Source organism: Bos javanicus, chromosome 3 (assembly GCF_032452875.1).
Source record: "Bos javanicus breed banteng chromosome 3, ARS-OSU_banteng_1.0, whole genome shotgun sequence".
Taxonomy (NCBI): Eukaryota; Metazoa; Chordata; class Mammalia; order Artiodactyla; family Bovidae; genus Bos; species Bos javanicus.
Genome location: NC_083870.1, coordinates 60,458,877 through 60,482,074, shown reverse-complemented (window position 1 = coordinate 60,482,074; position 23,198 = coordinate 60,458,877).

The following is a 23,198-nucleotide window of genomic DNA, read 5'->3' as shown; positions in this document are numbered from 1 at the left end:
AAATAAAGAGGATGAGAAACAGAATAGGAAAAGGGAATTTGAGATACCAAGTAGGAATAACTCTTTTGGGAAGTTCTGCTATAAAGAGACTCAGAAAAAAAAATGGAGCAGGAAGGGAATATTGGGTCTAAGTAATGCTGTTTGTATGAAGTCGGCTGATATTTCAGCACTTTTGTTCCGTGATTCAGAAAAGAAGGAGTGCGTGAAAATGCAGGGAAAGAAGACCCGAACATAGAAGTGGCATTCTTAAGAAGGGGAGATGAGGTGGAGTCAGCCTTAAGTGCAGGGGCTCTTCAGAAAGGGTTATGAGCAATCATCCTGATCTCTTTAAATACCCCAAATTAAAAGAGATAGTGCATTTAAAATGTTTAATACAGTGCTGGCAGATACTCAACTGCCAAACACACACACACACACACACACACAAGCTACTTTCACTCCTCTTTTTTCTTTTGGGTGATTTCACAATTTACACTTCTAGCATACAAAGAAAAGTTTGTCACTAAGGGAGGATGATGAATTTGAGTTAAGGGATTGTCACAAAGGGTTTTCAAAAGACAGGCACTGCATAAAGAGGAAACATAAAAAACTTCTTGGTCCAATGCAGGTTCAAGAGCTGAATTAAGGTTTCAGCAAAATAACTGGTAATCACCCTTTTCTCATTTTGAACAGATTGAAAACTCCAGCTCTTCCATTAATGTTACAAATATCCTAAACTGCCTGTGATTTCTGTAAGCCTCACTGGTTTAGAATTAATATCACTATAGCTCCATTCTCACCACTTAGGACTATCTCACACACACACACACACACACACACACACACACGCACACACAGCCTGTGTTCAACAGTCACAAATACCCACAGCTTGAGATTAATAGTCAGGAATTAGGAGGGCAGAAACCTTCGATAAAAGCCACATGTGAAGGCCAAAGTGGATTTTTAATACTGGGGACAACAAGCATTAACTAATTTTTCCTACTGGAGTGCACTGTCCTTTAGTCTCTATTTCTGTTCCTAATTGTTCCTGCAGGTAGTAGGTTAACATGGAATGTACTTAGAGAAGGAAGCAATTGAATATGGCATAGACACTGAAAGAAAGGGCTCAATAAAAGAGCAGCATGCGCTCTAATCTGGCCTTTTACAACATCCACTATCAAAGAGCTTTGGGGGTTTAAGGGGATTAGATACCATAACCCATCTGTCAGGTCATTATGTAAGGAAATGCTCCTGCTGTTTTCAAGGGAAGATGCCCTACTGTATATTATTACCATTAAGCATTTACAGAGTACTGTAGGCTTGTGAAACACTTTCAAGGCATTTTTATTTGTTGTTCCTCACAACTCCAAGAATTACAAACAAATGACAAAACTGAGGTTCAGGAGGATGATGGCAAAAGTCTCGGTCACCCAGGGAGTAGCCGGAGCTGCAAGGGGAACTTGGAGCCATGAGAAAAGGCAATACTTCCTGTCTCCCTCTACCTGAAAACATGCCAGTGGGTTTATTTTTATTTTTGCTTGCTTGTTTCCTTTTTTTAAAGCCAAGACCTTTTCTCCTGTGTTTTCCTGCAATCTTATGCATTATTTCATAACAAATACTTACGGGTTATTTTCAGTAGACATAGGATGTATCTTAACAACAGCTGTACATCAATGATTGACATTGTTCCATATGGGAGGAGACGCAGGATGCATTCAAGCATGAGCATGTGTAAAGATGGCCTGATATATCATAGCTATCATTTACAAAACTGGAGATCCCAAATCTAAGGCATAATGAGGCAAAAATGAAATACTACATGTCCATTCATCCATATTGCTCATAATTTACTAGAAAAAAATTTAGTTTTCCAGTAAACCTTAAGGAAGGTACTTAGTATACATGGAAAAAATATAAAGATGCCTGCTGGAAAATAGCAAAGCTGTCTAATATCGGCTTCCTAGAGAGCTGTAATATGTCACAGTAATGTGGGTGCAGTTACCTGACTATGTTTGTTTTTCTGAGATTCTCCTCTGCTTTTTAAAACAGAATTATGGGAGTCATTTTTGAGAATTTTGCAATTGAAAGATTGCAGTTTTTCTTTGAAAAGGAATTAATTCCTATTTAAAATAAAGGAATGAATAGATTTATATATTTAGATCTTAATGTTATAAAATATATTCCTCAATTGTGCCAAATTTTAAAGATACTGATCAAACAGGAAGACAACTGGCGCTGTTTTGTATCTTCTAAAAGTTATGTCTTCCCCCCATTGAGAAGCGGGGGGGTCATATATTCTTAAGCTAGTAAAAATGATTACCAATATTAACTTAGCTATTATCTACTGAGCACCTATCATATGCCGGATACAATCCATTACCTAAGGAGTTCACAGCCTGATCAAAGAGATGAGATATATTCATATATAACTTTACTGCATGGTAAAAAGTGATGGTTTTATCTGTGAATTATAGGTAAACTATTCTGGAGCTTGAGGGAAGGTAAAGCTTCACAGGATTATCATCTCATTCACTGGGGGGAGGCAAGAAGAGGGATGTGGGTAAGCTTTACATGATAAATTTCAATTGAGATGGTTCTCCAAGGATGGGCACACAGGGAAGTAGGATATGGAATATTCCAGAAGAAGGTAATGAGGCAGAGAAGGTAAAGGGGCAGAGAAGGGACTTGTAGCGGAGCACTAACAGTAGCTGGTAGATGTTCAGAGTAACTAGGTAGTTAGACAGGATCAGAGCTACTAGCAAAACGAAGTAGGAGAGAAGACAGAGGCAGACCAATCAGTGCCGTTGTTCACAAATTTGGTTAGTCCTCAGTTTTAAGAAATTCTAACTGACGTGGCCCAGGGTACAGCCTTTGAATCTATAGCTATAATAATCCATGGGTGATCTGATACACAGCCAAGTTGGGAGCCACTGCTTTCAATGTCCTCTCATTCAGTCTGTCTCTTCTTTTCATACCCATCCTCGTTGTCCACCTCATGTCCTCGTTACTCCTCACCTAGATGACAGCAATACCTTCTGCTTCACTTTCTTGCTACTGCTGGAATCATGTTCCTAAATTGTATGTATACTCCTCACCACCCTACTTAACACCCCTGATGACTCCCTGCTGCCTATTAAACAAAAGACATGGTATATACTTATTTAGCCAAAAGCAGACCTCTAACCCACCTTTTACCTGCTTCCAACACAAACGTGCACACACATACACACACTCCCCCCACACATACGCACATACCCACCCACATGTCCTCCCAACGTTTCCTAAAGGCCATTCAGCCTCTGTTGCAATGTCCTGTGCTCCCCTTCTCTCCCAGAAGACATACTAATATTTTGTTCCTGGGAATCTGTTCTAAAGGAATAATGTAAAATGGTAAACTGTCTCTCTTTAGCCCCATCTCTGTCTTCCCAAGGCCCTCTCTGGCTCCAGCTGTAAAGAACTACTGGCAGTTCTCATTGTCTTTCGTGGCCTCCCTCTACTTGATGCCTTCCTGCTGCCTGACTTTCCCCCTTTCTTTTCACATCTCTGTATTTCACCCTTAAAGACCAATTCTGATGCCCCTCCCCTGGTGAGTCTTCTCCATTCCGCTAAGTAGGTTGCTCTTCCCCTCACCAGACTTCATAGCAGCTGGACTGTGTCTCCACTATCACACTCACCACACTGCATTGCAACGATTTACTCACAAGTCCATCGCTCTCTCAACTATGAGGGCCCAGAGAACTAGTAGTATTTCTTTCTAGCTAGGTGCTTTATCAGAGGCCTTCCTACACTTGTGAATAAATCAATAAATGGTTCAATTCAGAAGCAGTAAAGTCTTAAACCAGAGGAGTTTTGAGGGCTGTTGCACAGGTAAATTTATAGGCTTGTTGCCTGTTAAACAGGAATGATGAAGCTGTGAAAGGTGTCAAAGACAAGGTCAGCCCTAGGGGATGGTGAGGATGATCCTGAAAAAGAAATAGAAAACATAGGATGAACAGGAAAGTAAAAGAAAAATGTTAATGAATTCAGGCTGGGGCTTGAAGAAAACAAGGAGGAGAGTGAGCGTTCTATGCATAGATGCACTAGACATGGATGTGAGCTGCTGCGTCTCTCTCTGTTCACGTGAGCTGAGGAATCTGTCTCTCTATGCTCTGCCTGGGATCCTCCATCTTTTGACTCTCACATTTGGGATGTAGTGTGGGTTGCTATTAGTCATTTTATGACTACATGAGAATCGATAGATGTGTAACCAGTCTATTGAAAGGGTTGAACATAATGAGTAGAAACAGGAAGCAGCTGTATTTTTCCTCCTACCACTGCCTTTCAACATGTCAAATTCCCCTCTCCCATACCTGAATGACTTTTCAAGCAGCTCGCGTAACTTTCCAGTCATTTTCAGTATAAAAAAAAATCAGTCCAATTTCAGTAATTATGACTCACTTCCAGGTAATAAAAGCTTCTGTTAAATGTGAAACTTTAATCTCACATCTTATTCAAAACTTTTCTTCTCTTCCTAGCATGATCAGACCCAACCTGAGTTCAGGATCTATAATAGAAAAGCTGGACATGATCTGTTCTTCTCCTCTCTCTCCTGCCATCTACTGTGGCTTTTCTAGAATTAGAGCAGGGAGAGATATGTCCAAAAAAAGGGACAAAATATTGTTATTTAGGCAATGATGCTTATAGTTCTGTACTGGCTGTCCCTAATGCTTTATATGCTATTTGTATATTCACATGTCAGTTTTTTTGCTGGGGTCATTTGTGGGTACTTCAGACTCCCAGGCTGATATGGGCACTCTCCACTTAATTTCTTATGATTCACACACACACACACACACACACACACACATGTGTCCCATCTAAGCACCTGTATCCTGATTACATGGAGAACCTGCTCTATGAAAAATACTTATTTGTGTGACACTGACTGATGGGAGCAGAGGCCTGCCTTAATGCTACCACTTCTGCCTTCATAGGTGGCTCTGTAAGCCCACAAAATCTTGATGAACCATCACTCAATAATGAATAGTCTTTTTTTGTCTCTGGGAGATCAGTACTGTTATAACATGAGAAGAGAGAGAGAAGGGAAACAGTCAGTACTCAGTTTTTAAATTTTAAAGATTTGTGAAACTGATAGCAGAAATAATTGTGAATGATAAAGCTCTTCCTCACAAGAACCAGACTTTTTTTTTTGCAAGAAAGAGACTTTTTTTTTTTTTTAATTCAAAAGCATGGTTTGGGGAATTGGGTAAGAAATAAAAAGGCAAAGCACTGAAAGAACTTGGGACATAAAGTTTATGCCATAAACACTAATTAGAAAGACCAAAAGTGAGTCAGGTTACTGCACTCCAGAGGAGATAAAGATTCAGGGGGCTGGAAGAGGAGAGACAATAATGAAAGAGGATGTGACTAAGGAAAGAGCTCCCTGAGGCTCAAGACAGAGACCTGAGCCTAGAGGAAAAACAAAATGCACCCTGAAATTGCCCAGTCTTTGCCAGAGCAAAAGGTACATGTTATCAGCACCATGAGGTGAAACCGCTCAGTCGTGTCCAATTCTTTGCAACCCCATAGACTGTAGCTTGCCAGGCTGCTCAGTCCATGGAATTTTCCAGGCATGAATACTGGAGTGGGTTGCCATTTTCTTCAAGGCATAGAAAACTGTCTCTTGTCCCATGTCCATTCTAAGAGCATCCAGTGGACCACTACACATCACTGATGCTAAGAAATTCTATTGGCTGCTCTTTTATTACATCCAGGAATTTACTATTCACTGCAATCTGCTTATCACCTGATTATCATGCCTATCTGTTCAGCCCTATCTGAATCATCCTTTATGGACAGTCCACCTCCTCCCACTGATGCTCTGGAAGCTCAGGTCACTTGAGAGTCTCCAACAGAGACTGGGGTCTTAGTGTGGTGATGTGACAGCAGCAGGAAGGGCTACCTGCCCCCAGCTTCTGTACATGGGTTGTCTTGAGTGTTAATCTCACCCATGCCCTTAGTAGCCTCCATGCCAAAACACCATCGTTATCATTGCTTCTCTTAGGATAAGGTCTAAACATATCAAGGTTTACCTAGGGGGAAACACAACATTAACAATAAAACCTGACAACCTAAAAAAAGCAGAATACTGCAAGGTAAGTTTCCGTCTTACCACAGATTGTTACACTAGCTATTGTGACAACTTTCACAACTAAACTATGTGGGGAAGTGGGCTTTCCTGGATAATGGGCCTTCAAAGTACTTTCTCCCAAGGTCTCAAATATGAAGAGTAGTATAACAAGACTAGTTTATTATTTTCTAAAAACTCTAAGTATGTCAGATAAGTTTCTTATAAAAAACTTGATAAGAGAAGAAGGAGGATATGCAGAGGTGGTATAACTATGAGGCATTCTAAAGTCAAATCAACACAGGTACTTAAAGATGCTCTATATTTAATTCAGTAATAATCAGTTTTCAAAATTAAATCGCTAAAATTTATCAGGCCACATTGGAGAAGGCAATGGCACCCCGCTCCAGTACTCTTGCCTGGAAAATTGCATGGATGGAGGAGCCTGGTAGGCTGCAGTCCATGGGGTCTCGAAGAGTCGGACACGACTGAGCGACTTCACTTTCACTTTTCACTTTCATGCATTGGAGAAGGAAATGGCAACCCACTCCAGTGTTCTTGCCTGGAGAATCCCAGGGACAGGGGAGCCTGATGGGCTGCCGTCTATGGGGTTGCACAGAGTCGGACACGACTGAAGCGACTTAGCAGTAGCAGCAGAAAGTGTTCATAGTACATCCCACATTTCTCTAGATATTCACAAGCAAATATCTCATTTCACTTGGAAATCTTTTCGGGATCTTTTGAAATCTATTTGTATTGACCATTTCAGAATCTGTCAGTACTGACCTCAACAATTATAAGTCACAACTCCTTCCATTGCTTTCCAAATCAATAAGCTAAAACATAATGAAAAAACCTTCAATATTCAACAAATCTCTTACAGCTCTTGGATGAGTGACTACAGTTTATATATTCTATTCATACCTATAGTTGCAAAGTATCTTTGTAGGCTACAAGGTGAGATATTGCTCAATAAAAATTTGTTTTCTTCTTTTTTTAACATTTTAACAAACATTTACTAAGAACTTACTTTGGTGTGCTAGGAACTGAAGACACAAAGATGAACGAGAAACAAACCTTGCCTTTAGGGAGTTCATAATCTCCTTTATTTCGTGTATTTATATAGTGTTCTCTTCTTTTTTTCTGTTCAATTTATCTAGATAAATGGGGTGTGCCTGTTAAACCTTTCATTCATACTTGCGCTGCTGTGTTTGAGGTGAAATCTGATTCTCCCTCCCTCTCTTGGTGGTTGTCCTCATGATTGTCAGAGGTTTATTTCTTTTTCTGGTCTTCCCCCTCCTTTCACCTAAGACTTCTTTATATTTCTTCTTCTTTACTTAGTGAGTAAAGTCAAAGTGTATTTTATTTTATTTTTGTTAAATTTGCTAGATTTTTGTGTTCCCTAATCACAAATCTTAATTTTTACACTTAAAATGTCTCTTTACTACTTAGGTAGCCCTTAGGTTGGGGGGCTTCCCTGGTAGCTCAGCTGGTGAAGAATCCACCTGCAATGCAGGGGACCCCGGTTCTATCCCTTGGTTAGAAAGATCCCCTGGAGAAGGGATATGCTACTCATTCCAGTCCTCTTGGGCTTCCCTGGTGGCTCAAGTGGTAAAGAATCTGCCTGCAATGTGGGAGACCTGGGTTCGATCCCTGGGTTGGGAAGATCCCCTGGAAAAGGGAAAGGCTACCCACTCCAGTATTCTAGCCTGGAGAATTCCATGGACAGAGGAGCCTGGCAGGCTACAGTCCTTGCGGTTGCAAAGAGTCAGACACAACTGAGCAACTAAGCACAGCACAGCACAGCACAGCCCAGCCCTTAGATAAATTTCTCCCTATACAAGTCAGTAGAACTCAACAGAAAAGTAGGTTTTCTACCCTCTGAGTTAACAACTTTGAGGTTTTCATATTTAGATGCTTGGATTATATCCTCAGAATAATTTCTTATGAAATATAATGATAATAATAAAAACGCATAAATAATAGAGGATGATTACCTTCATTTCTCATTTCTACCCATTGTCTGATAACAAATTTCTCTCTCTATGATTTTCATTAGACCTAACCTCATTTCTTTCATGTTCTTAGTATGTGGGCCAGAATAAAGGTATTTAATTTGAGAGCAGTAAGAAATGCCTATAAAAGAAATCAGGAAATGTATAGATTTTGAACAAGAAGAAAAATACTGTCATACCTAGAAAATAACATAAGAATAAACCTGGCTCAATCACCATTTCACTGTATTTTGTGCCTTTAGATAATTAACTGACACATACAAAATGAGATCAAGTTTACATGTACATTAATTACACCCTATCTTGTGAAACTCCAGATTTCAAAAAATTAGATTGTGCACCTTTTTCATTCTTATTTGGGGACTGTTTATTATGAAGCCTTACCCTAGTCTTAGGTCCAGAGTACTGACTGAATATATTATCAACTGGTTTCTCTTGAAAACTTCGCCTCCTCCGATCCACTTTATGCACTCCTGGCCACAGCTGTAAACCGCTGCAGCTCCCTGTCTCTCTAACGCTGCACAACAAGCATGTCTGACTTCTCTCTGTGGGGACCTTCGATCTTTTGTTCTGACGGCTGCCTTCTCTCTATGTTGTGTGATGGGAGAAGTTTGAAAGCTCTTTGGTCACATGTCTGCATCTGGACTTTAAACTGAAAATGTATTGTACCACTTCACCACGGCCTAGTGCATCTGTGCAGCGCCAGTTCTCTCGGCTCTCCTTGCCCAACAGTCCTTACTGGCTTCATGCTCAACTCACACCATGGGACTAAAATGATTCAATTCAGTTGAAATATTTGGAATATATACTCCATGCCACACAATCAGATAGGTATTTAGAGATACAAAATGAAAAGACAGGAACCTTATTTTAATTAATTGTCACACAATTTACCAGGCGCGTAGAGATTTTGACTTTAGAAATGCATATAAGCCTTAACATAAAGGACAAAGGCAGTTAGTAATGAGGACGTTAGGGGCTGGTGGAGATTTTGACAGATTTCAAGTAAAGGGAATAGCATTTTACAAAAGGCAAAGCAAGGAGGTAACCAGCAGAGCCTCTTCCAAGAATTGCATGAAACAAATGCTACAGATAAACAAAGAGGCTCAGAGAAGCTTAAGATAAAAAGAGGCTTAAAAACTCTTGTAAAAGGCTTAAGATGACAGAACAAGTATTAGATTTAGAATTAATACTCAGGTCTAACAGACTCCAGAGCCCACGCTCTCCACATTATTGCCCCAAACAGAATGAAATTCACTATCCATATTACACATATGTAGCAACAGGATATGCCCTCTTAATTCTTAATTCCTTGAAGGTATTGTACTTCCCATAATATAGTAAATCTAATTTAAACTAGCTTCCTTTCCAACCACTCTATTGAAACAGCGCTTGTGAAGGTCAGAGACAGCCCCATGTTGACCAGTTCACCTCTCTGCTCATCTCACTCCCCATTGTCTATGCAACTTTCATCTCCTTGAAACAATTTCTCCTCTTGGCACCTATGACCCTTCCTACTCCTGGTTTTCCTTAGACCTCAGTGGCTGCCCTTTTTCAGTCTCCCTTGCTATCTTCTTATCTCCTGCCCTACCTCTACTACAGGAGTATTCAGGTTATGAGTCTTTCTACTCTGTATCTGCCTTCATTTCCAAAGTGAATTTATTCTAACACCATGGTTTTAAATATCTCCAACTCTGACCACCAAAATGACAGAGAAGTGGCTCACAGAGTAGACTTTGAGCCGGACTTCCTGGATTGTAATCCTAGATCCACTGACTAAACTAAACTGAGTTATCTTGGGTTAGTTGCTTAACCTTTGTGTGCCTCAGTTCTCTCATTTGAAAATGGATAGGAAAATAGTAGCTATTTTTATATACAACAATCTTCTTAATAATTCCACTTGAATATCAAATCTCACATGTTAAAAATAAATTCTAAATTCCCCAGTCCCCCACAAACCTTTCCTCTTCATGTCAGTAAATGTCAATAAACCATACACTCAGGTGTTCAAGTCAAAACAATCTAAAACCATCCTTGATTCTTTCCCTTTACTGACTCCCAACACCAGCAAGTCTTACTGCTCTACATCCCAAATATTTTAGATTTCTCCTGTTTTCTTTATCTTCATCTTCTCTTTCATCCTAATGAAAGCTACTAACATTAGCAGCTTCCCAAATGTCCTTCCTATGTTCACTCTTTCTATCCTATAATGTCATCTACAAAGCAGTAAGAATGATCTTTCTTCGAAGGTACACTAGCACCTCACTTTTCTGCTTAAAAGCATCCAGTGGCTTTTCATGGAACTTAATAATAAATATCCAGCCTCCACACCGTGCCTGTATAGCCCATGTGACTAGTTCCTTTTTCTGCATTCTCATCTGCACTGCCCTTCATGACCTTCACGGGTCAATCCCTGCCTCTTGTCACAGCCTTTCTCTGTTCCTTAAACATACCTTGTACTTTTTAAGGACTTTGACTTTGGTGGGCTGTCCTTCCACTGGCAGAGATATTTTACCTTGAATCTCCAGTACTTATCAGACTGCCTGGAACATAGTGTGTGTTCTATTAATAGTTTTTTGATTGATTGACTGATTGATGGGTCTGCAAGTCAAAATTTTATTCTTTTAATTTGTATTGTAAATTCTTTAGGGGAATTTTCTATATAAAGAACTCTGAAGTAAAATATTTTTAAATGTGCAGAATAATTCCTAAGCTACAGCTTTAAAATAGGGATTTTGCAGTTATAAGTATTGTGTGTATGTGTATGTACATATATACATGATCTAGGGATATTTTTATGTATATCTTTTAAAAAGTAAATGACTCACTGAATACATGAAATTTGTTATATTCTGAGGTAACTATATGTAGTATAGAGTTAGTCCCAGAATGTTAAATATAATTACTGTTTTTTCAAAATTAAGTACGAAAGGACAAGAGCAGTACCAGACCTCAAGGGCACAGTGACACAGGGCAATGCCTCCTCGTGGCATTAACATTCCTAACACATGCCTGTCAACAGTCCCAACAGCAAGCTACAGAAAGCATGCAAATATTTACACAGAATCTGTAAAATCCACAAGCTTCTTCCTACAAAGACTTCTAAAAGTAAGTCTTATATAAATAAATGCTTTGAGTGTATTTTTTTTCTGAATTTTCCTAAATTTAAAATCACATGAAAATAACTTTCCTAAAAACAAAGAACTGATGCATTTATTTGTAGCCATGACCTTTTTTTTTTTTTCTGCTTCTGCCCTCACCCTGGTAAATGCCCCCCAGAGGTTGACAAGTATCTAAAGATCCATAAAACATGAATTTAATAAGTATAATAAATCATTTGTCACTGACATTTTTAAGATTTGTGCTTATCGAATTTTAACTGATAGGTTTTGCAGGTTCTTCTGCTGTTATATGGAAGCAATATACGTTTAATATTTAGTTACTGCAACCTAAAGACACTGTCTTACTCAAGTATGAAAACCTTAAGAGGAAATAGTGTCCCTAAAATATTTACGGCAAGACTTTAAGCCACAAAATCCAGCAAAATTTCCAATTAAAGTTAATCACAATTAATTCTTTGAAAGTTCCACTTTTTGGTCAAGTGTCAATTGTTTGTATTCAGAGTTGCCATTCCATTTAATAGTACTAAAATCTCCCTGAGGAAAATTTCCAGATATACCAGTTCTCTTAAAGTCAGATATTATACACCTTCATTATTTTCAAACAATATAAACATTAAAAGTCCACCATCCACACATGTAAAACTCTTACAGTTTTACTTAGTGTCATTAAATCAGATGGAGCAAATACATGTTGAAAATTATTTCTGACCAGACAAACAATGTCAATATTCAGAAACTCAAACATGGATGATAAATGAAATCATAATGAAGAAACATATTGTGCATAGAAAATATTTGAAGGCTAAATACGATCTCTATAAAACTCATCAACTGCCATAACCCTAACTAATCACCGGACCTCATCCATCATGTTTAGAGGCAGGTAAAGTAATAGATTCCTAAGTAAAGCACGGACATGATTCTACCACTTACAATGTAAAATGGCCACTTAATGTATTTTTGTAAAATGTGCTTATGTTGCTCTCTCTTGGCGAAAAAGTGGTACTGTTCAAATTGATTGCCACTGATTTTTTAAAACTTTTAAAAAAGGTTTTCTTGTTAAGAGAAACAGTTTATTTTGAAACAGCATTTTCAGTACCATTTGCACAAATTGAAGTGCTAATTGCTAACCTTAGAACAGCTAGGACTACTTTAAATAATTCTGAGTTTCTAAATTGACATGAATTAAAAGCCAGTTGGAGCACACAAACATTTTCATTTATGGACTCCCAGGAAATTTCACTTTGTAATAAACAGAGTACCAAAGAAAATGAACAGGAGGGTACGAACTACTTAAGAAATTGTACTTTGAAAATCTGATTTAGTGAAAGGTGAAAGTATTTGCTAGCTCCTAAGTGCTCTATCCATTTACATATTTGCAGAAATAAATTATGGCCCATTTGAAAAGAAAACTTACTGTATAAGCACAAGTGGTAGCAAAAAGTCCAATTGATTGGTATAAAAAACAAACAAATAAAAAAAAACAACTGATTACCAATTTTAAAACCAGAGCCAGTGATCTGCTGGAGCCAACTATTGTTGTTGTTGTTTAGATGCTAAGTTGTGTCTGACCCTTTTGTGACCCCATGGGTATTAGCCTGCCTGGCTCCTCTGTCCATGGTATTTCCGCGGCAAGAATACTGAGTTGCCATTTCCTTCTCCAAGGTATCTTCCCATCCCAAGGATCAAACCCATGTCTCCTGCATTGGAGGGGGATCCTTTAACACTGAGTCACCAGGGAAGCCCCAGAGCCAACTATTACCAGCTTGCAAAAGTTAACTGTGAACGTAATGTCGCAATTTCATGTTCACTGACATCATTTTGATATTAGAAATCTGTCACGTGGAAGTATTTCCACTGCAGAAACTGGCAAACACTATAATGACGGTTCCATTTTTCTATGTATTTACCAGCATATCACTAGAATTGCTGAAGAGCACACCACAACCATCTTTTCCATTGGTCAATGACAGCTGATATACAATTAACAAATTGACACAAAACAAAAATTTTCCTAACTGCAATGAGTGTAAATACTGAATAAGGAACCTGTCAGGGTAAGTTTACCTACTAGACACTGTAAAAGTGAAAATAATGCTAAATTAAATTATAGAATCTTGGAATAACCAAGCATATTTTCTTCTCTCTTTAATTCACTTAAAACTCAAGCAACATATAGAATTTTATTATTAGAATAGAAACTTCACAATTACCATTTCTACTCTTCCAAACCAAGAGTCTTTTCAGAGAGGCACTCTAGTCATACTTTAACCTGCATTAGCCAAATAGAGCTCAGTAACCTTTGGGAAATTTAACTTACCAAAATACCACACTCAACCAAAGTGAAAAGACATTTTATGTGCTTTTGTATTTTAAATATGAAACAGAATAAAGTAGATGTTCAATCACGTAAATGAAGACATCAAAGATACAGGCCAAAGTTTGTTTGACAAAGACTTGAAAATGGTGTTCCATCAGCCAAGCCCTTCATCTGCTGATTGAGTTTCTCATCTTTGGAAGGCAACACTCAGGGATTTTTAAGAGCTGTCCTTTCCCTTAGAAGACATACCCATAAGTTTACAGAAATAACCTCAAGAACTGTTATGGTGTTTAAAACTGTAGAGCAGGACCTTCAGTCTATAAAGTTGTTGTTCTATTGTTTAGTTTCTAAGTTGCACTGGACTCTCTGTGACCCCATGGACAGTAGTCTGCCAGGCTCTTCTATCCATGGGATTTCCCAAGTAAAAATACTGGAGTGGGTTGCCATTTCCTTCTCCAGGGGATCTTCCCAACCCAGGGATAGAAGCTGAGACCCCTGCAATGGCAGGCAGATTCTTTACCACTGAGCCACCAGAGAAGCCCATCTATGAGATAAGAAAACTTAACTTCTGAAGTATCAGTATTCTGTAGCTCACAGATGTCAAAGGAAATGCCAGGAACTCACACTGCATGGTCTGGTAGCCTGTGCCTGCTTTAGGTACAGCTCACTGTGTAGGGAGGATTATCAAGTGGAAGTTTGATTGATTATTATAATTCCAGTTCTGCCTCTTCCCCCAGCATCTGTTTGATGATATTATACCTCACAGTGACTATTTTATTGAAAAGAATATAATATTAATTAATTAATGATTACATATAAATAATGAAGAGACTAATTGAGCAATAGTTCAGTTAAGTAGCTCTAACAATGTCACTAAGAATGACAGCAGAGCTATGGAATTGATAAATAGTTCCAGAAACTGAGGACAGAAACGCTGTCTTTTAAATTAATCTTTCCATGTATTTCCTCATAATGAAAACCAATAACAAGGGCATATTTTAGATGAAAAGATTCTAGAGAAGATATAACCATTAAAGCAGCAAGAGTTGTCTCTCTATCATTTAAACTTCAGAATAGAATATCTAGTGATGTAAGATTGCTGCTAATATTATTGACAGAAGAGCAGGAAGATCATCATATCAGTAACACAGAAAGAAAGAATTATCACACTGCAAAGAACAATCAATGGGAATGCAATTTTCACTGTTACAAGTCATTAGGTTGAAGATACATGAGAATCAGCTTTAAATACAACATATAATCAGAATTTATTTTGGAACCATACAATAAAAATAACTTTTGAAACTGCATCAAATCAATAAGGTATTTACTAAATAAAATAAAAGCCTGACCTCCAAGCACCTATTTTGAAGGTAATCTATCATAAGCAATGAAAATAAGACTTTATCTTTCTCTTTGATGACTTCAGAAATACACACATCGATCTTCATAAACACCCTATCAAACCTATCGTTATCATCCCCATTTTACAGATAAGAAAAATGAGAAACACTGTTAAGGAACTTACTCAAAGTCAGGCCATTAGGAGACGGTAGAATTCGGATTCAAATACTGACAGTTCGACTCCTGAGTCCTGCCTCTTGGCAACTGAATTGTATACCTCTCATCATTCGGACTAAAATGAAACTGTAGAAAATCCAGGAATACTTTCTGAAGAAAAATTTTATATTTTCCTCTTCCTACTATATACTCCTCTCACATCCATACATGACCACTGGAAAAACCATAGCCTTGACTAGACGGACCTTTGCTGGCAAAGTAATGTCTCTGCTTTTGAATATGCTATCTAGGTTGGTCGTAACTTTCCTTCCAAGGAGTGTCTTTTAATTTCATGGCTGCAGTCACCATCTGCAGTGATTTTGGAGCCCAAAATAATAAAGTCTGACACTGTTTCCACTGTTTCCCCATCTATTTCCCACGAAGTGATTGGGACCAGATGCTGAGCGCTGAAGAACTGATGCTTTTGAACTGTGGTGTTGGAGAAGACTCTTGAGAGTCCCCTAGACTGCAAGGAGATCCAACCAGTCCATTCTGAAGGAGATCAGCCCTGGGATTTCTTTGGAAGGAATGATGCTAAAGCTGAAACTGCAGTACTTTGGCCACCTCATGCGAAGAGTTGACTCATTGGAAAAGACCCTGATGCTGGGAGGGATTGAGGGCAGGAGGAGAAGGGGACGACAGAGGATGAGATGGCTGGATGGCATCACTGACTCGATGGACGTGAGTCTGAGTGAACTCCGGGAGTTGGTAATGGACAGGGAGGCCTGGTGTGCTGGGATTCATGGGGTCGCAAAGAGTCAGACACGACTGAGTGACTGAACTGAACTGAACTATATACTCCTATTTGTAATCTAAATATTAAACATCAATTCTGCTTTCTCTTAAGCAAAGTACTTATTGTACCTGGATGCTTCTAAGGGAATTCCATCAGGGAACCAGAGCTAAGCCCTCACATTATAGAGATCTTCCATGCTAACAAAAATAAAATGCATTTCATAGAGTTCCTTGCATATTTTTGTTATTTATCCTTATTACATTTCATTATAATTATTTGCATAGATGACTTTTTCCTGTACTGGATGGAATTGCAGCTCCTGAAAAGTGAGCACACTGTCTTATTAATCATTTGTTTCTCTGGTATCTAGCATAGCTCCTGACATACAGCTGATACTTGATAGCTGTTTGTCCAAAATGGAATTACACGTCACAGCCAATGAAAGCAGGCTTGAAAGGAACAACTTCAGCCTGCATATTAAACACACAATCATTTTTTACACTAAATTTTTCACAACAATGAAGAAAATGTAGATAACCCCTTGATTTCTCTCCTTTATTCCTCATATAAAATAGGTGCAAAAGTCTGAAAGATTCCCCTCAGAAATTCTCTTGACTCTGGATCCACACACGTCAGCTGAGGCCCTGGTCCTAACTCCAGTCACAGTCATAACTACCTTCCACCAAGCCCAGTCTTCCTCCTTCCACCAGGCCAGCATAGCCAACTCCACAAATCGCAGACCCCATCTTCTTACTACTTGATTTTTTTTAAATGCCCATTGTCTCTGCTGTGTAAAGGAGAAAATCCAGACTCTTAAGTGCAGCATCTAAGGACTGTGCAATTTGGCCTCAACTTACCTCTCTTTGGGCTTTCCTGATGACTCAGGCGATAAAGAATCTGCCTTCAATGCAGGAGACCTGGGTTTGATCCCTGGGTTGAGAAGATCCCCTGGAGAAGGGAGTGGCATCCTACTCAGTTATTCTTGCCTGGAGAATCCCTTGGACAGAGGAGCCTGGCAGGCTATATAGTAATGGGGTCGCAAAGGGTCAGACATGACTAAGCAACTAACACACACACACACACGCACCTCTCTTCATTCACTCAATACCCCAACCCACATTTAGCTACACTGAATTTCTCAGCTCTGTGAGTCTTGCCCTCTCACCTCTGATGCTCCTTGTGATGGAACCCGCCTTTTGGCTGTTGAAATCCTGCTCATATGTCAAGATCTAACTCCACTGCTCTCTTGTGACACTGTTCCCAGTTCTCCCACACAGGAGGCACGTGGTTTCTGCTATTCTCGCACACATAAAACCCTCACATCTTCCTTGTACCACCTGTCTGCATTAGTGCTACCTAGCAGAGACCTGTGCATCTCCCTACCTGGAATGTGAGCTCTATATACCCCAGAGCTCCATTCAGCGGCACTTGGCCAGTAGTAGGCCTAGTACTGTTTTTGGTGCTAACAGCATTCATCAAGCTCTGTTGAGCAAAACCAAGAGCAGCCCACGGTGGTGGTGGGTTAGTCACTAAGTCATGTCCGACTCTTGGGACCCCGTGGACTGTACCTGCCAGGCTCCTCAGTCCATGGGATTCTTCAGGCAAGAATACTGGAGTGGGTTACCATTTCCTTCTCCAAGAGCAGCCCATATATAGCCTTTATTTATTATGATTTTTCTCTACACCTGTTTCAGAGAAGGCATGTACATGGTAATTCTGTGATGTTTATACTTAGTATTTCCAAAAAACAAATACGTAAGTCTCTTCCTTATAGAAAACTCAATTTCCCCTTCTATTCAATGTTTCCAGAGATCTCAATGATTAGAGGATCTTTGGGGGAACTGAATAGCCACAGTGTTTCCTTGTTCAAAACTGACCTACTACACAAGAGGAGGAATGAGCTAGACTGCAAAGCTGAAAATAGGTGATGGGAGGACCTTGATCATGGCCCAGAGTGCCATGATCGGTTGGGGAGCTTGCAATCCTAAAATATCTCCACAGAATTGTGCTTCTCTGGGATGGAGGAAAAAGGCATCACATGGAAATAAAATAACAACAAAGAACATTTATTGGGGGGCATGTACCAGGCTCAGAACCTTGCATCAGTTCAGTTCAGTTCAGTTGCTCAGTCGTGTCCTACTCTTTGCGACCCCATGAATCGCAGCACACCAGGCCTCCCTGTCCATCACCAACTCCCGGAGTTCACTCAGACTCACGTCCATCGAGCCAGTAATGCCATCCAGCCATCTCATCCTCTGTCGTCCTCTTCTCCTCTTGCCCCCAATCCCTCCCAGCATCAGAGCCTTTTCCAATGAGTCAACTCTTCGCATGAGGTGGCCAAAGTACTGGAGTTTCAGCTTTAGCATCATTCCTTCCAAAGAAATCCCAGGGCTGATCTCCTTTAGAATGGACTGGTTGGATCTCCTTGCAGTCCAAGGGACTCTCAAGAGTCTTCTCCAACACCACACTTCAAAAGCATCAATTCTTCGGCACTCAGCTTTCTTCACAGTCCAACTCTTACATCCATACATGACCACTGGAAAAACCATAGCCTTGACTAGACGGACCTTTGTTGGCGAAGTAATGTCTCTGCTTTTGAATATGCTATCTAGGTTGGTCATAACTTTCCTTCCAAGGAGTAAGTGTCTTTTAATTTCATGGCTGCAGTCACCATCTGCAGTGATTTTGGAGCCAAAAAAATTAAGTCTGACACTGTTCCCACTGTTTCCCTCCCAGCACTATAAGGGAAAGCCCTATGCTACTATGAAGAAACTGAGACTCACAGGCAAGGAAACCCAGGTCATCTGGTATCTGAGGCCACTCTTTCAACCAGCATCTTACTTTACTGAGGATAACAATATCTAGGGATTTTGGTTTAGCTTGGTCTAAAATCTCAGTGTGAATAATTTTAACTTACTTGTGATCTTGAGAGTGGATTTTGTGGGTACATAATAGGTGATTTTACAGAATGGATGAAGGTGATCAGCACTTGGTAACAAGTTTCTTTCATCCCATTCCTACAGATACTGACATCCTGATGACACCCCGACAGACACAGATCACAGGAAGAGTCTTCTGATCATCAGTGAGATTATTTTTTTATACAATGAGAAAATGACAATACTACATAGTTGAGTGCTTCCTATATTCCTCACCGGAGAAGGCAATGGCACCCCACTCCAGTACTCTTGCCTGGAAAATCCCATGGATGGAGGAGCCTGTTAGGCTGCAGTCCATGGGGTCGCTAAGAGTCAGACATGACTGAGCGACTTCACTTTCACTTTTCACTTTCATGCATTGGAGAAGGAAATGGCAACCCACTCCAGTGTTCTTGCCTGGAGAATCCCAGGGACAGGGCAGCCTGGTGGGCTGCTGTCTGGGGTCGCACAGAGTCAGACACGACTGAAGCGACTTAGCAGCAGCCCAGCATATTCCTCACAAAAAAACTCTCACATAGATAAAATCAGTATTTATTTTTAAGAAATGAAGACCCTGTCCCACACAGCAGAACCAGGATTGGAACTCACACCATCTGTTTCTTGTTGCAATGGATGTTCTCTTACACAAGAAAAGTAAACAAGACAATAGATGAGAGAGAAGAAGCTAAGGGAGATGATAAAGCAGACTCCAGCCTATATAAGGAGCTTCATTTTATTTTCCCAAACCTTGGGATTACTTGGAAAGGTGTTATGGTGCCATGGAGTTCTTTAAGAAATCTATAATCCCCTATTTAATAATGAAGTACCTAGGTCAGATGTGCAAACTGGTGTGAAAAATTCTAGTATGTATAAGATCAATATTAGAAATTTCAGCTCTAGAAGTAGGCTTCTCATGGTTTATCAGGATGCACATTCTCTGGAGATTCTGAGTACCCACAGAACTGAGAGAAGTGAAACCATTTACTTGCTGCTCAGAGAAAATGGATACTATGCAGACCAAAATGCTGGGGAAAAAAATATCAATCCAAAGTATAGATAATAATGCAGAAGTGGAATCTGCCTTTGCTCTTTCTATACATTTATGATAAGAACTTGATGTTTTACTTAAAACAACCAAACTAGGCAATGATTACTTAGTATTTTTAGAGTGAAAATAATCACAAGGGAATAAGTGGAACTAGGGAGATGAAAAATATAAAAATTAATAGTAGTCAGGAAAAAAATTAAGAAAAAACAAATATAAGTAATCTTTGACTGAGAAACCTGAGGCTAAAATAAAAAACCAAGCTAATTCTAAGGAATTTACTTATTCTTTATTTGTAGTAAATGTTTCACAGCAACAAGACTATTGTTTCAGTTTCAAAGAGTCAAAAACATAACGGAATTAGCTAGATTTGCTTTTAAAAAAATCCCTTCATTTTCTTCCACAAATTTGAGTTTTCCTTTGTACATCACATTATGATGTAGAACATTTGTTGAACAAATACCAATTTGAGTTAAAATGATATTAGGTTTTGATGATATACCTATTTTTAGCCTAAGTAATTTTCTGAACTTACATTTTCATCATTTAATGAAAATGAGGTATTATGTGAAATCGTATTTTCTTAGGTTTCAGGCTTGTATTCAGCTTTATATAGTCTATATATTTTCACCTTCATTGCCACATATTTTCCGTCAAATAAGATATATTATAAATATAACAATATATTAATGTTTTTACTGATAACAACATATTGCAGTTTGAAAAAATAAATTTTGTGTTTCTTGATCTTTTAAAAGTTATGTTACTCTAACACTAAAAACAGCAGCATCTGTAATAGAACAGAGCTTGGCTAAATTTACATAGTTTTGTTATTATCCTTGAAAGCTTTTGTCACAACAGTGCCAGTTTAGGTGGTTTGTGCTTATCTGCACCTGTTCTTAGTACAAAATCTGGAATTCGCTTACTCTTACTGTATATTTCTATTACTACATAAAATACTATAGGCTGCCTTGCTGTAAAGCTATAAAAATGGTGAGTGTCATTTCCGTGCAACAGTCTAGATACTACTTTCCAAGCCAAAGTTTCAGTATTTTTGATAACTACATAAAATAGTTCAGTTTAGGTCATTATAGTACCATTCAGTGTATAACTCCCTAAATATACTGAATGGCAGTATTCTTTCAATATTTGTAAAGAGGGAGGCTAATTTGGCAATATTTCCTAAAGGACAAATAACTGAAACACATAACTTCTGAAGGCTTTCGAAGTGTCTAACATACTGCTTAAGGAAAACTTAAACACTAGGAAAAAACGGCTCAATAAATTTTGTTTCTCACAAATAATGTAACACATTTTAAATAAATTCTAGCTTTGTAGGAAATCTATCAGTCACAAACTGACCTTTTTTTGTTTATATAAGAAGATTCTTTCAGAAGGCCAGCAAGGGCTTATAGGTATTAATATATTGTCTGTTATATAAAGCTCTTATCATCTGCAGATGGGTACTGTTAGAATCTCAGTGAAGACAAACTTTTATCATGTTAGCTCCTCCAGAATACTGGAGTGGGTGGCTCATCCCTTCTCCTGCACTACTGCCCAACCCAGGAATCGAAAGAGGGTCTCCTGCATTGCAGGTGGATTCTTTACCAACTGAGCTATCAGGGAAGCCCCTACATCATTAATAGTTTCTCATAAAGACTTGAATCACATTCTGACTACATCTTAAGCATTTTATATTACTTTTCATATCATGATTACATTTCAAATATCTAATATAGCTCATGTTTACCATTAAGACTATTTATGTATGGCCATCTTTCTCAGGTCAAGACATTGCAGCTGAAATACTTGGTCAAATATTCTCTGGAAATGGCCAAATTCTCAAGTGACAAGTGCAAGTAAATTCTTGCACTAGATTTGTCAGTGTTAATAATTATACCACAGTGTATATTTAGTAAAAAAAAAAAAATAGTCTGATTTCTTTATTAGCGAATGACTTCATTTTGGTAGTTGTTTTTCAAATGTTAGTCAATAGAAGAATTGTCCTGGGAGGTGCCTTTCAATAAAAGATCCCATAGTGAAATTAGTTTAAAAATTACCATATGTTCCAGTCCCTTGCTGGGGAATCTTAAAGCATCTTAGAACACTAAAGGCTCTTGGGAGGTTCTGGAAGTAAAAAGAAACACATTCCCATTTATACACCCAATGTTTTCCACATTTACGAGACCCTGGTGATGGACATTTTTGTCACCATATTCTGTATTTCATCACCATATTCTATGTGTATATGAATAGTCATTAAGAGAGAACTTTCTGATAAACCAGTTTAAAGATCTATTAATATTAATCTTACTTTCTACAATACAGCTAAGTGATAATTTTGTGTTAAGGCACTACACAAATTTTTCTAACACTTGAGATTATTTTTTGTTGTTCAGTCACTAAGTCATGTCTGACTCTGTGACCCCATGAGCTTGCCAGGCTTCCCTGCCCTTCCCCATCTCCCAGAGCTTGCTCAAACTCGTGTCCATTGAGTCAGTGATGCTATCGAACTATCTCATCCTCTCCCACCATCTTCTCCTTTTACCCTCTACCTTTCCCAGTATGGTCTTTTCCAATGAGTTGGCTCTTCACATTAGGTGGCCAAAGTAATGGGACTTCAGCACTTTTTTTAGAGATTATTTTAGGATGACTTATTTAGAGTTTTAAAAGATTTTCAATCATTTACTATATGTATATTGATCTTACAAATTATTTGATAAAATAGGGAGATACTAAACTAACCACATTGGCCTCATGTATATCTGTCATTGAAAAAAAATAAAAAATTCAAAGTTTAAAGCTTTTACAGAATATTTTTACTTTGTAAAAGAACAAATTTTTAAAAATATACTTAAAAAGTCCATGTCTATGTCACTTGTTGAGTTGTCAACTCAAAAAAATAATGTATACATGCATTAAAGTTCCTGTCATATGATAGATTTTTCAATTTCTTTGTATATAATCATGTTATAGACAACAGTAATAGTGGTAATAAGACTACTAGGATATGCTTCTTATTGAGGATCAGTGTTTTAATCCTGACAAAATTATAAATTCCTGAAAAAAGTAACATCATAGCTGAGACGCTGATGTACTTCTATTTGGGTTAGTAATCCTATTGTCATAATTAATGACGCTAGAAAGATGCTATGTCATATTCAACGATACTAAAAATGCCATTTATAAATTTTAGGCCAGTCTCCTTTCAGCTAACTGAGAGGAACTGACACCAATTTTGTTTACTTGACCTGACTTTAATAGCAGGTAAAGTTATCCCTGACTTCCCAGGTGGCGCAGCGGTCAAGAATCTGCCTTCCAATGCAGGAGCCATGGGAGACACAGGTTCAATCCCTGTGGGGGACTGTCTCCAGGGGAGATCCCCTGGAGAAAATGG